The sequence below is a fragment of the Nipponia nippon genome, unplaced genomic scaffold (genome assembly GCF_047370975.1).
Source record: "Nipponia nippon isolate SJK-2023a ecotype South Korea unplaced genomic scaffold, ASM4737097v1 scaffold_2, whole genome shotgun sequence".
Taxonomy (NCBI): domain Eukaryota; kingdom Metazoa; phylum Chordata; class Aves; order Pelecaniformes; family Threskiornithidae; genus Nipponia; species Nipponia nippon.
In genome coordinates this window covers 176,272-190,800 of record NW_028262336.1, presented here as the reverse complement: position 1 = coordinate 190,800, position 14,529 = coordinate 176,272, and the positions used below count along the sequence as shown (strand labels likewise).

The 14,529-nt window shown below is 41.7% G+C and overlaps 1 long non-coding RNA gene across 3 annotated transcripts; it reads left to right on the top strand.

Moving 5' to 3' along the window:
- The first annotated feature begins 4,738 nt into the window (after positions 1-4,738).
- Positions 4,739-11,860, top strand: LOC148055599 (uncharacterized). 3 transcript variants are annotated; one of them, XR_015705007.1, is made up of 4 exons: positions 4,739-4,806; positions 4,890-5,212; positions 6,098-6,169; positions 6,488-11,860. It is a non-coding gene; the product is annotated as an uncharacterized LOC148055599 (long non-coding RNA). The 3 variants fall into 3 exon arrangements; XR_015705008.1 differs by lacking the exons at positions 4,739-4,806; positions 4,890-5,212 and having other exon boundaries at positions 5,222-6,169; positions 8,405-11,860; XR_015705006.1 differs by lacking the exons at positions 4,739-4,806; positions 4,890-5,212 and having other exon boundaries at positions 5,222-6,169.
- Positions 11,861-14,529: the final 2,669 nt, after the last annotated feature.

The window sequence follows — 14,529 nt, the reverse complement described above, 5'->3', positions numbered from 1 at the left end:
CGCTTTTAGCAGCTTTTTCTTGATTAATATGTGTTTAGTTTTGATCAGCCAGTCAGAATCATAGAAAAGAATAATCTCAAATGTCATTTTGAGAATTTGTCTTCAGGTGAAAACAAGTGTAACAACATGATACTGTAAGGATTTGGCCTTTCGTGCTAACTAACTGGTGTACAAATGCATACAGGGAGATGTGGAGAACCCTAGACGAAGCACTTTAAAAAACAAGGGATCTAGGACTAGAAATCTATTCAAAGTTATGTGCCTCTGCCACATGATCTAAAGCCCCTTCAGCTAGTGTTAAACAACATTGTCTTTTTTGCAGATATATCAAAAAAAAAAAAAAACAACGGGCAGCAGAGGGCAGCAGGATTCCACATCCAGAGCCAGTAGTTAGTTAGGAGAGGCACCTTTTCAAAAAAAATCACGAGGTGTGCAAAAGGAAGGCGATGCTGAGTTGTAAAGCAGATGCAGCTCAATCTGAGCATTAGTGAGCGAGGCATTTTTATTCAAGTGAGCTGCAGTGCAGAGCTCTGTGTCAGCAACATTGGAGTCTCCTTGCAGTGACAGGGTGCGTTCAGTTACCAGGAGGAGCTGCAAGCTGCTTACCCGGGAGGTTCTTTTTGTTGTGTTGCTGGGTGAGATGCACCATTGCCCTGCAGATCCTGCTTTGCATTTCTTGTTAGGAAAAGCGCTAGTGATCTCTCATGGAACGCATTTACAAATTCCTTGTTCTCATCTTGACAGTCTCCTGCTGGCTCATCTACAGGCTTTCTCTCCTACTTAGTGACCACTAGATTGGTGCAAAAAGGTTCTCGGGAGCATTTTGAAGGCACAGTGTCATTCAGGAAAGGCCAGCTCAAGGTCTTTGCCAATGACACAAGGCCATGTTCATGCTTCTAAGTTAGATCTCACCTGCATCTGTTCATTAGGTTCCAAAGTGCTGGCCAGGGAAAACAACTGGCATGGCTGTAATCTTACCTTTAATGCAGGCTTCAACTTTCATGTTTCCTTTACTTCTGAAAATGCCATTAATCTATCAATAAAAATGCTATGTTTAAGTTTCTCTTTACGCCTCAACAAAGTAAAGAAAGAAACTCTGATGCTGCTGATACAGAACCACGCACTGCAGCTCACTTCCTGCATAAAAGGAGTAACAGTTTTGACAAGGTATAATCAAGTGAACAATAAACAGCGTAGAAAAGGAAGAAAAAATGGTGAACTTGTTGTTGTGCTTTGCAGCAAGATTGGCCAGGGCACCCAAATAAATACATATATACATATATATATGATTTGTGCATGCAAAATGTGTGGTACAGTTGTACATCCTAACAGTTGATTTTGTGGCTGCTTGGACAGGAGGACATAGCAGACAGCTTGTCTGTGCACAAAATGCAGATGAGGAAAAGGATACCTCCTCTACAGTAGCAAATGTAGCCTGATTGCAGTGAGGTGCTTTGTGGTTTCACAATCAACAAGATGAATGTGGATGTGGCTGAAAGATTTCTGTCTGTAACTGCAACAGTTTGCATCCTTGACTAAGTATTCTCTGGCTCAGAGAAAAAAATTAGCTTCAAGAAAAGGCTGCAGCTTCAGATAAATACGAGACCGTTCTTGAGACAAATGTGGAAGCTTAGAAACCTCATGGTGAGGTCAAGGACCAATCTGACATGGTACCTTTGATCTGTTTAACTCTGTAGTTCAACAGCTTAGCAACGGTCTTGAGGGTCTAAACAGGAGTTCCAGAATAAGATAAATCCTCTTTAAGGGACAGTCAGAGGCCTCTGTAGGCAGGCAAGAAGCTGGGTTCTGGGCTAGGGAGTGGTTTTGGTTTTCAGACCTCACCCAATGGTAAGCAGAACAGCTGTTTGTTGTGCTCATGGCTAGCCGTCAGGCTTTTGTGCTAATAATGGAATGCTCAGAGATCATTTTAATGGTCTTTGTGCAAGAATGACACACAAATTCATGAAGCTTACCATGCTGCAGGGAAAAATGCTATCTTGTAGGAGAGTTTTCAGGCTCAGGAGCAAAAGAGAAAGGTGAGAAGTCCAAAACCATTTTTCCACCATTAATGCAAACTAATGGATTAATAGAAGGTCCCTAGCCTGATAGACTAGTAGGCAGTCACTTTGTGCAATCTCCCTTGACAGGAGCTCTGTGTTGCAGGCAGCCCTGGCCTCTTCCTCTGTGCTGTGGCCCATTCTACCTCAGACACATTGTGTCTGCATTATCGTGTTACCCAGTGGTAGGCTCTGAGCCAAATGACTGCTCTGGTGTTGAAGCACACTTTGGGATCCTATGTGAACCCCTACCAGGAGTGCTTGGGAGAAACTTCAGCGTGGCCTGGCATTTGCATCCTTGTCTAGTGCTCTCCTACAGCTATTCTGGATGATCATGCCCACAGTTATGAGCAGAGGGTCAGCCTGATGGACCAGTAGTCTTCCTTTGCTTGTCAGATGGCGTGCCAGGCAATCCAAACTTGCACAACAAACCAGAGGCTGGGACTAAGCATGCTGGTTCTCAGCAATCCTCTACATGTCTGTGGTTTGAGTTCAGAGAGTCTGGTAACAACTGAAATCACTGTTCCTTATGCTCAGCATGTTGTAAGTCTGAGAAAAGGTCTTTGCAAATCCTGCCTGGACCATCTCCAAAGCTAGCTCCTCCAAAGTCCAGCCTTCAGTTAGGCTGGAAACCAGAATCCTGGGAGGAACTGCTGGCCTGGTCACCAGTGAGAGGCCTATCAGTCCTGAGGAGTGTTTGAGCATGCTTGCCGGTTTCCGCTATAGGCCAAGCTTGCCCTGTGTTTCTTCCCTCCAGGTCAGTTCCTTGTATACCTTAGCAGACAGCCCTTGAGAGATGAGCTGGCAGGCTGGAAAGACTGTAGTCTTTGGTGGGGCTTGTGAAAGGCAAGGCACTAACTACAATATGACTTGCTTAGAAGAATGAACACTACCTGGGACTATGAGCTTTTATGTCAGGGTCGACGTGACCTGAAGACCCAACCCAACCCAGCTCCTACCAGCTGAGAACACCCCATACCGACAATAAAATAATAGGAGATTTGTCTTAAGAAACCAGGCATATAACCACAGCCAGAACAGCAGCTGACCAGAATCCAGTATAAAACCACTCCGCCTGCACAGGACATTGGTTTAGGACAATGAAGATTAACATAGCACTGACCATACATCTACACCACCTGCATGAGACAAGCATGTACTTAGGCTGCATGGGACAAGCACATACTGATTATGCAAGCAAGAGTAACTGATTTGCCCACCCCTTAACATGAGTACTTTGATTGGTCTACACAACTGTATTGTAACATATATAAATCCAGCTTTCCTTACTATCAGGGTCCTCTATGCTTTAAACTGGGGCACCACTATGCACACAGCTAATATGAGAGAATAAATTCCTTTGGTAATTCTATACTAAGTGACCTTGTCTCCCTTCTCTGCTGGTTAAGAACTGATTTCTACAGGTTCTTGGTTATGATGTTACTGGTTTTTTTTTCCTCTGGGGCAGAGTACAGTGGCTTCTGTTAAGTCTGACCTTAGGAAAGCTGAGGGAGGTTTAGAAGAGAGCATCTCTTGACATTTCTTGTCCCCTCTGGAGTCTTCTTTGGGGCCCTGGGCAGCCTAGGTTTTATTCCCATTGGGTGTTCAGTTTCAGATTATTCCCAGGTGGGCCAAGAGACTCCTTTCTTCCTGCTGGCTTGTGTGGTTTCTGGATGACTACAGGGCACTGAGGCTCTGGGAGCACTGTTCTCTCTGGCCTGGCTATGAGGGTCAGTTCTTTGACTGTGGCCTCTACAAGTATGGAAAATAAAGCTATTTTGTCCACAGTAATGTGGGTTTGGTTTTTTTTCCATAAATAAGCCAGACTTATGTCTTGCCTTCTACCTCCGTGTCCTAGGGACAGGCCTTAATCCCAAATTACCTTTCTTTTGCTTTCTACAAATCCATTTCTTCTCTCTCCCTCACCTCTATCCTAAAAGGCAGCCTGTGTCAATCTGCTGACCTTATAATGATATTACGTCTATGATAGCCTAATATTTCTATCTACTGACTTTCTGTCATTCCCTTGATCTGAAGTGTTTTTTAGTGAACTGTTGAAATTCCACATTTTCCTGGGCTTTGAGTTACTGCGTGAGCAAGCTCGAATCAATAATTGTTTTGAGCAAATCATTTTAAGAGGAGAGGTAGTTGCTATATGCAAAGAGGTTCATGACTGACAAAGAAGCTATAACTCTGCCTATCAATTCAGGGTATCAGAATGCTATACTCAAGTTATTCACAAAGAAGAGCAGAAATGAATGTGAAGAATTCATGTTTAAAGTAGATTTATCTGTTCTTTTGAAGGTGGAACATAGCTTGTAAAAGGAACACTCCAGGAGATCGGGACTAATTTGATATCCAGTTTTTCAGTAATTTGCTGGTAAAATGATTCTGAGGAAGATAAATGTTGAAAAAAGCACCATAAGAAAAGCATTAACTTCTGATTTTTCAGGAAGATGGAAAGGTAATGGAAGAGGGAGGACCAGGAATAGAGGGACAGCCTAGTAAAAGGAGGGAAAATAGGAGACACAGCATGACCAAACGAAAAATCCAGAGGAATGAGTTAATGGAGATTGGTAAAAGAAGGTTTTGTGGGGAAAAATAAAATCAAGGCAACAGATAGAACATCCGGCTTCAAAGTGCCTAATATCTCTTGTTGAGATCAGTGCCGTTGCAGGACAGGAAAATGCTGACGTGGCTGTTGCAGTTTATCCTTACAGCTGCAGAATTGAGCTGTCAGAACCAAGAGGTATGTCTTCTCTCTTTTTCTCCTTCCTTCTTTCAAATGAGCACTCTCAGACCCTCTACTAGCCTCCACATTTCATTTTTCAGCTCCTGGGATCATCAGTCCAGCTTCTTGGAAAGCTACAGCAGCAATGTTTATATGAACCAGCAGTTAGCCCATGAGGAAACTTTTCAAGCTCTGGTGGTTTGTGTTGCAGCAGATAGTGCGAGTATCCTGCACAAACATGTCGTGGCTAGTTGTCAGAAGAGTAAGTTCACAGTGAGCACAAGGAGCTTCACCAGTAATGACACAAGAGGTGTGTTACTGCTGCCTCATACTGAGCCGACTGAACTCTTGCACAAAAGCTACCCTTGACCCAGCTGAGCAGAGCTGTGCTGGTTTCAGCTGGCACTTGCTATCATTGCTGAAGGTAAGGACCTTAGACTACTTCCTGATAAATACAGGCTGTTTACCTCTTGTTAATGCTGGAAGCTGAATGGAAAAAGAATCCCTCAATTACTAAAGTCTTCTCAGAAGTTTTATTTCAGATCACAAAGACAATTACTGCCAAGCTCCAATGAAATTCTGAGTTAATCAAAAGGCTTTTTATTGATTTTTGCCGATATCTCTGACAACTTTTGTTCATTTTTTCATCATTATTTTACATTCAGAAATGGGATTCACTGGAAAATATAAAACTGCCTTCTCCTTAAGAGAGTTCTCTAAGATCTGCATTTTCAGGGGGTGTATGGAATGTGGTTCATCCACCTCAGTCTAAGGAATGCTGGTCAGTGAGAAATCCACAGAAAGGTGAGCCCCCAAGTGTGTCCATGCCCTAGGAAAAATAGGATCAGCTCATCATCAGCTTAATTATGTATGACAATTTCTTTTGACTCATCCTGCTTATATTTATGCACTGAGATGTTATTAATGAACAGGGAACAGGTTCTTACATTCTTATTTAGACATTGTGACTGTTCACTCAACTGCTCAAATTTTGGCTAACAGAGCTCATGCTAAGGCCTGATGTATGCTGGGAGCAGCGCCATTAGGTCAAAGGGAGAGCACCACATAGGTGGGACAGGTGCCCAGAAAGAGCTAAAGGGCCATTATGCAGCCATTATCACCTGCAGAGTGCTGGCTCCTGCAGCCATCATCTTTGTCTGGCAGTTTCTTCAGAATCTGTGGACGTATGGAAATGGTATAGGCCATATAAACCTCCGAGCTGGAAGGTGTAAAAACATCTGCTTACTCAAAAAAGCTTTTGAAGCAGATCCAACAGCAGCTGGACTGCTGAGGCTTTCATGCTTTCCAGTGTGATACAGGGGATGCCTGCACCGTGATAGGGGAGGAAGGATGAGGGATGAGCACTCGCACCATCGGCTAGGTAACTAATTTTTTGGTTTTTTTTTTGCTCTTAAGTGCACAAATTAAGAGTTATGGTTTGTAAGTTATGAAACCTTATGACTAGAATGGTGAATAAGTGAATTCATGTAATGGAATAGTCTAGGCAAAAGGGGATTGAGCCCCTGTTTGTTGTGTTTGTTGCATTTCTTAATGACCTCATGAAATAAAGTTTAAATCACAGGGTATGTTGCCCTGTAAATTTGAGATATCCAAATGGACTGTGACAAGACATTTGATTTGATAGCTGCTTGAAACACTGAATATATCCTAATGCCTCTCTATATGCATTCTCTTCTAGACATACTTGACATCTTCCCTCAGGTCAAGGCAAACAAAAGGGTAAATGATATGTAGGAGCTTGTTTTAGGGGCAGAAGAATGTTGAAGGTTTTCGAGTAGGAAAAAACAAGGCTGTAAATAACATCTTCACTGGTCTGCACTATAACAGTTGTTTAATATAAATAACTGCATTTTCTGCTTTTTTTTAGAGTATGTGAATACAAGTTTAACTATAGTGAATAAGAGGAATAAGAGGGCTCGTTTAGCCCTCCTGATGGTAGGAATTCAGCCTAGCTGTTCATAAATCATCTTATGTAACTGCAGAAAAAAAAGATTCATTGATTTTAAGTCTCTTATATTCGTACTTGTCTGTGTATGTAATTTTAATGACATATTTGATGCCATCTTCATTAATGTTCTAGGTTAAAAGTGTAGAAAAGTTCATAGAGTTTGATTAAAATATAAATATATATGTCTTGTAGCATCAACAGCCAGAAAGATTTTCTCCTCCTCCCATATAGTCCTGCTGACCTCATAAAATGCAAGCTATGTTTTTTAGTCCTGCTAGTGTGTGACCCTCACTTTATTCACTGCCTGGCTATATGTTATTTGTATATTGGAAGGATGCTTCTTCACTTAAATGAAAATTGAGAGATATGTAGCTTTTGTTTCCACTGCAAAGTCTTTTATTAACTTCAGTGACAGCAAATATACTCAAAATCAATATTTTGAATATTAGGCATTGCTTAAGTGAAGGACATGGAGATACATTTGCTGGATCTGAGTCTCTAGTATTGCACGTCAACTAAACTTATCCTTTCTTGACTTTCTATTTGGATATCTCTTTATATAAGCTTCCATCTAGCTCTCTTCTGACTGAGACAATACATCTGTCTTCTGTCTGTGCTCTTTGCAGTTTTTTCTTCTCTCTCACCAAAGTAGTTGCCCTGTTGATAGACAAGAGAACTTAGATTTATGGCAACCTTTCTCTTTTACTATTCCACTCATAATGCTGTCCATTCTCCCACTGGCTCTCTGTTATAAAGCATACACAAACTGGTCTATTAGGCAGAACCAAAGCAGCAGTAGGCCTGCAACATGTTTGATGGTGGTAGTTAAAAGAGGAGGCAGGCTGTAATAGGAGTTGCGATCAGCTGCCCAAGAAGTCATCAGTCCTGGAGGACGTGATGTTCATGGCTCATAAGTAGTGTGATATGAATGACTAAACAAGGATGAATAACATGGTTTGTTCTAGTTTTGATTTGCCAAATTGAAGGAGGCCTTCAGTATAATACCTCTCATACTATATGCGTGTTTGAAAGAAAAGAAGGTAGGATTTGTAGGATGAGGTCATGTAGTTCATCAGACCAGATGAGTGAGTGGGGTAGTTTGAGATTTTCTTGTGTTCTTAAGCATTTACAAGATGACAAAAAGTAGTCATCTGAAGATCTAACAACAGGTTGCTTTCTTATTTGGAGATGAACAAAACTACAGTCTGATCACAGCTCTGAAGCTTGGCAGGTCTTGATGCAAAAAGATTGTGTAGTTAGAAACAATGAGTTTTACTTGAGTGGGAGGAAGAAAAATAAGGACAAGAGGGGACAAATGAAGTAATCTGTAAAAGTGTTGTATGGGAACTGTAGAGCACATTAGGGATAAGCGTAAGGATATCATAAATGGCAGGGGGAGACAGAAAGTCTGAAATGGTATTTGATTCAACTGATCTGTAGCTTTTACCTGGCTGAAGGAAGGCAAATTATCTGAGATCAGTGGAGTTGAAGGAAAGAAAGATACCTGGGTAGCCATTGCTTCTCCTTTTTATCATGACATTCACTAAATACATGAGCAGAAATGAGCTGCCAGACATGAGAAAACCTTTTACTTTCTCTATTTTTTTACTCATTCCCTCTTTATTTCTCTCTTTCTTTCTTTGACAGGTGGACACATTCAGATACTCCACCAGGAGGGGTACAGAGGCTATCTTGCATGCACTGCTTCCGACAAACAGTCCAGGGAGCTCAGATAATGTTTTAGTGCCAGGCAGAAAAAGAAGTATAAGTTTACACTGAATATAAAATCACTTTATCAGAAAAAAAACATAGGGATGCATTATTGTGCCAGGAGCCTTCAGTATGACCAAGCACATGCAGCTCCTGTGACCAAAAAAAAAAATCTCCTTTACTCTCAGCTGTGAGGAGCTGAACAGACCAAGTTTCGGCCAGTTTCTTTCCCTTCCACCCTCGCCAATGGATGTTCCCTGGGATATACAGTCCAATGCTTAATTCTGTTATATGATTAATTAAAAGGATCTGCTGTTAGGCAGCATTTTAGTTACTTCAGAAATCCAACTCTTTTCCTACAGAGCCTTCTTGGAAGCTGGGATCTTTTCAGTACACAAATAGAGGCAAGCCTCTTTTTGCAGGAAAAAGCAATGCAGACCAGTCTTCCCTCCTTCCTTCCTTCCTTCTGATACAAAAATTCACGGATGTGTCTCCTCACAGTCTGAATCCCCCCAAGGGAGAAACGGAGTATTCAGAGAGTCCCTGAAATGAAACTCAATAGCAACGAAGTCACTATTAAGCAGGTATTCTTTATTGCAGCGCTGGGCAGCACTGGGGATTCTCCACCATAAGGGCTTCACTGATTTGGTGGACTTCCAGAGATTATATACTATAAAATCCTACATATTCACAGGATTTCCGAGAAATCATTTACATAAACATGAGATTTCCTGGAACTCATTAACATATGCAAATGTCCGATCCGCATGTGCAGTTGTCTCCCGTGGTGGTCTTCAGGTGGTCTTTGGGGGTCTTCAGATGAAGGCTCGTAGTCTTCTTCACTGTGCTCGCTGATTGACCTCTACTTCTGCGCAAACTCAGTCCCAGCATCACGTAAACTGTGTCCTTCGAGGCTGTCCTCATCCTATTGTGACTTCCTATCTTCCATGCATTTGTTCTCCCAAGGCCCAGTTGTCTGAGATGGGATTATCCCGGAGCCCCCTTATCTTACAACCATTCTAACTACTCCCTAAATCACAAAGGCCTTTCTTTTGTTTAGTGAAGTGACTAAGATATTTAAATATACTCTTTGCCCCTAGGCTTTTCAGGAGGCATTTTGATGCAGTGGCTTTGTCTATCTTGGCTTTAACCCTTTCACTTCCTTCCTTCCTTCCTTCCTTCCTTCCTTCCTTCCTTCCTTCCTTCCTTCCTTCCTTCCTTCCTTCCTTCCTTCCTTCCTTCCTTCCTTCCTTCCTTCCTTCCTTCCTTTTCCTTCCCTCCTTCCCTCCCTTCCTCCCTCCTTTCCTCCCTCCTTCCGTCTCCCCTCTTCCATAGAAAACTTCCTTGTCCCTTTAAGGAATGATTATAATTTATTCCCCTAAATATTAAAAAAAACCCAAATTTAATCACACAGAAACAAGGAAAACTGAAATGAAACACTATGGTCCTGTTTCTGAAACACATGTTCTCGGAAGCTCATGTGCACACTGGAATTTTACAACTCTTGCCTCCAGAGGAAGAGGACCTTATTCCATATACATGCTGATATGGTCTTGGAGGGATAAGACCTCCCAGTGTGAACTGAAAAATCTTGCAATTAGACGTGTGTCTTTTTTTTACCATCTGTTGCTGTTGATGAGCTGGAGGAAAGCAGGGCAGATTGTTTCTCTGTCCTCATAAAGGGCATGATATTTGTAACTTCTGTAATATGTTGGGTGTATCATTTGGTGAGGTTTATTATTGTTGTCCAACCTGGCAGGAGAAAGGCCAAGGAAATGACAACTACATAGTCTGGACAAAGAACAAGAAAGAATATCTAATGTTTTGCAATTAGAAAACATGAAAATGTGTACATAATATCTGAGGTGTTCTGAGCTGTGGTAATATTATCATACAAAGAATTGAAAATGCAGTTTTATGTTAGAACTTGGTGGACTTCAGAGAAGGTATCACCAAAGGGAGTGGATCCTGTTTCCTGCCACCTCCAGTCACAGGTTCCCACCCTTCCCCCTCCCTCATACCTAATGATTAGGGGACCACTGGGCAACCCAGATCTTCTTACTCTTCAGGTGGAAAATGAATAATTTTGACGTGTGTTATGCATGTTAGTTTTCTATGGTCAATAAAGTGTTCCGACTCATTCTATAGCCACATAACATTACAATGCATTCCAGTGCAGGAGACTGTTAGTAGCAGAAAACCAGAAGTATTGCATTCAGCCACTGTGCAAGGTTTGACAGAAATTGCTGTAACATTAAACTGTACCTTTGGATTAATCTGTGAATGGATAACAAGGCTTTATAAACTGAACATCATTATTTCAATCCCAGACTAGCAGAATATACAAAATTTCCTAATTTGAAAATGTACGTTTCAGTTTGATCTGTTTGTATAGATACTGTTATATTAATGATTAAAGACTCATCTCCACAACCACATAACCAGAGGAACAATGAGAGGCAGGAGAACCACCTCTAACCTTATCAGAAATCAGAGCAACTTCATTTAGCTCCTCCCAGGGCTATCATAGGAGGGTGATTAGACCATTGTCCAGGGATGAAAGCTATCCAGGTGAGTAAAGGAGACAGGTTCTTTGCATCACTTTGCAGACAGGAGTGTTACTACCTACATGGGTCTGAGACTCATTATGGGATGCAGGAGAAGAGCATTTGAGTATTGTACAAAACTTGATGGGAGGATGGTTCCTCCATTTAAGGGTGGAAACAAAGGCAGGGAACGGGGAGGGATCACAGTGGCTTGGGGGAGGAACAAGCATGGGAAAACAGAGGAATTACAGCACAAAAGGGACCAGTCACATATAAACAGGTTACAGTTTGTGTACTTGTCTGTCCATGCCCAATGTCTGATCACCATAGTCTGTCCTGTCTTATTAAACTCCATTTCGAACTATTCTTGTGGGTGACTGGGCTCTCTCTTCTGTGTGACTGGAGGTCTAATTGCCAACAACTGGAGTCAGACCACAAGTCCTATGGGCCCATGTAATTGTGGTGCCATCAGCTGGAATGAGTGAAGGTCTTGAGTGGCAGCAACTGGAGTGGATACCACAGGTCAGAGGTGCCAGCAACTGGAGACATGAGCAGGATGCCCTAGAGAAGAAGAAACATTAACTTGTATTTGGCAAGTGAAGGAGAACATCTGGACCACAGAAGGTCGTGTTTTAACAGCCAGACTGCATGGGCAGCACATAACAGAAAGCCTGAGAATACTTCAAACGAAGTGAATGTGATTTTTTTTGTGGTATTGGATGATTATGCTTAGCATTTTATTTCAAGGTGTATATAAACTCTTGGAACATCGCTACAGACACCGTTTCTTCTCTTGTAGAAGAGCGTGTGTGTCTCATTATCATGAAATAAACGTTTTCTAATTTTACCCTTGTGTCCCTTACCTCCTTGGTCAATGTCCCAAATCACTTTTGCGACGCTACCAAGCAGACTGCATGTCTAAGGCCTGTTTCTGGGAGTTCCATAGTGTATCTAGAATAGAATAATAGCATAGAATAAACAGAATAGTTTAGTTCAGTTGGAAGGGACTTACAATGATCATCTAGTCCAACTGCCTGATCACTTCAGAGCTGATCAAAAGATAAAGCATGTTATTAAGGGCATTGTCCAAATACCTCCTAAAAACTGACAGGCTTGGGGCATCGACCACCTCTCTGGGAAGCCTGTTTGAGTGTTTGACCACCCTCTTGGTAAAGATATATTTCCTAACGTCAGGTCTGAGCCTCCCCGGAGGCAGCTTTGAACCATTCCCACGCATCCTGTCACTGGATACCAGGGGGATGCGTGGGTGCATGCGCACATGCGAGGGGGCGCATGAGGGTTTGCATCTGTGAGTGAGGGTGTCTGTACCAGGAAGTGGTATGGGGCTGCAGGCCTCAGGGGCTCGTTCGTCCAGGTGCCAGTGCATGAGGATACCAAGGATCCAGGGCCAGCTACTGGATAAACTGATTGTCTAAGGCCACCTACTGGGGAAGTCCACACTGTGGTTATGTACATGTTTCCGGCTAACAGACCTTCATCCTGATCGGCCACAGGATGAAGGTTTGTTAGTGCCATCTGTGTTTGCATGAGTGCTTCTGTCTGTATTGATTTGTGTGGCTGGCTGTGTGTATATGTATATTTGTATTGTGTATGTGTTGGCGTGCCTATTGGGAATATGCACTCAGCCTTGCTAGTGGATGAACCTGGAGACGGGGAGCTGCAACAGCCTCACCACTATTGGGCTACCTGATTTCTCAAGTCTTAACTAACTTACATACATACCTATATAGGTCTCTCTATTTAATTTTGCACTGTGATTTAAGCTACATTAATATATTTTCATGTCTTGTCACAAGTGCAGAAGATGGTTTGAGGTGATGTTTCTTTTATGGTTGAAATCATGGAAATTCTTTAACCTCAGGACGTTGTTAGATCAGAGGATGGAATTAATCAGATGGAGACTGGGGAAGAGAATACCATTGAAATAGGATGGTCAGAAGGGAACAAAACAGTGATACATCTGTTTTTACTTATATTAAAGTTGTCTAAAAAATAAGAAGGGGAAATGGTATGTGCAGACCTAAGTGAACTTGGCATAAGTCAGACCAGAAATTTGAAGGAAAGACTAGAGTGACCAGGATAATATAATAGAGAACACAAAATATTCAGCCAAGATAAGCTCTGATGATGATGGAACAATACTATCTGCAATAAGAATTTAGAAGTGGTTCAAATGAAAAGAAGCAGCTGTCTCAGTGAATGTGGATTGAAATTCTAGGACTGAGTAGGAAGATCTACATTGCCAGTGGCCTAACAGTAATGGCAACAGTCTTCTGCTGTGCTGAAACTTCCATGACCTTCAGGCAGATTGAGCAAGTAACACACAGGGATCTGAAGCAGAGACGCTACCAATGAGTCAGGTATCTCCTGAAAGGAAACCTATCACTCAGCCCTGAATAATAGTAGCATTCAAAATTCTATCAATGAAGAGTGCTAAGAGGCCCCTGCAAATGAGCTAAATTATTTCTCAACATCTGTTGATGCTATGAAACAGATGAAATCCATGCTAAAACCCATACTGAAATCCTTCTTTGTGTAACTGATCCTCACTAGAAGTGTGTCTGAAATTGAATTGACCAGAGAAGAGGGTCTGGAACAAGCAAATGACACTAAATTTCCATCATCAGATCTTTGTCAGATAAAAATCCTATGAAAACACAAGTCTGTAACAGCTGGCTTACAGGCAAGAGTGTGTAATCTCTCGTGTAAAATGTCCTTGATAACTACGACTGGAAGGTGGCAAATGTGACTCTAATTTTTAAATAAATGGAAGGAATCTAGAAAAAAAAGGACATGTTTTCTACATATCATCTTGGCTTTTTTTTCCTGACAGGATGATAGTTAGACAAATTAACTTTTTTCACAAAAAGCAGTATCTTTGCTAATTATTTTTTTTTTAATTGTAGGTGTAATACTTCCTTTTGTAAAAAACCCCACATACTTGTATTTTCTGAAGCAGTTCTCAGCATGTTTTGTTCTTGTAAATATTAACCTTGCTAATATTTTTTTTCCACATTTTGCAATTTCAGAGTCACAGAAAAATCCCAAAATAATTGGCTAAAAGGATAATCATGTCATTTGTGGGCAATGGTGCAGTTATGGGACATGGCTGTAAGTGTGTTCATATGTAACCTAGGTATACCAGGCATACAATATCTGAATATGCTGGTCTGGCTTTGTATAATAGCCTGTTAGGATGTAGCAGTGTTCAGTGGTCTGGTCTCACAGATGGTAGTGCTGCAGTTTTTCAAAACATTTGCCTTATATGCCTTCAGATGTAGCTTTCATATGATCCTGGATACCAAATTGATGAAGCCCATATCGCAGATAATCATTCCCACTGGGAAGAAAGTAAGCCTATCATAGCACTGAGCTGATGATTACTCGGGTCATGTTATGCTCAGAGCCACAGCAAGACATTTTGATGCCTTTATTTTTACAACTTCTGACTCAATCCACCTTCATGGATCTGATACTGCTTTTTCTGTGGCATCA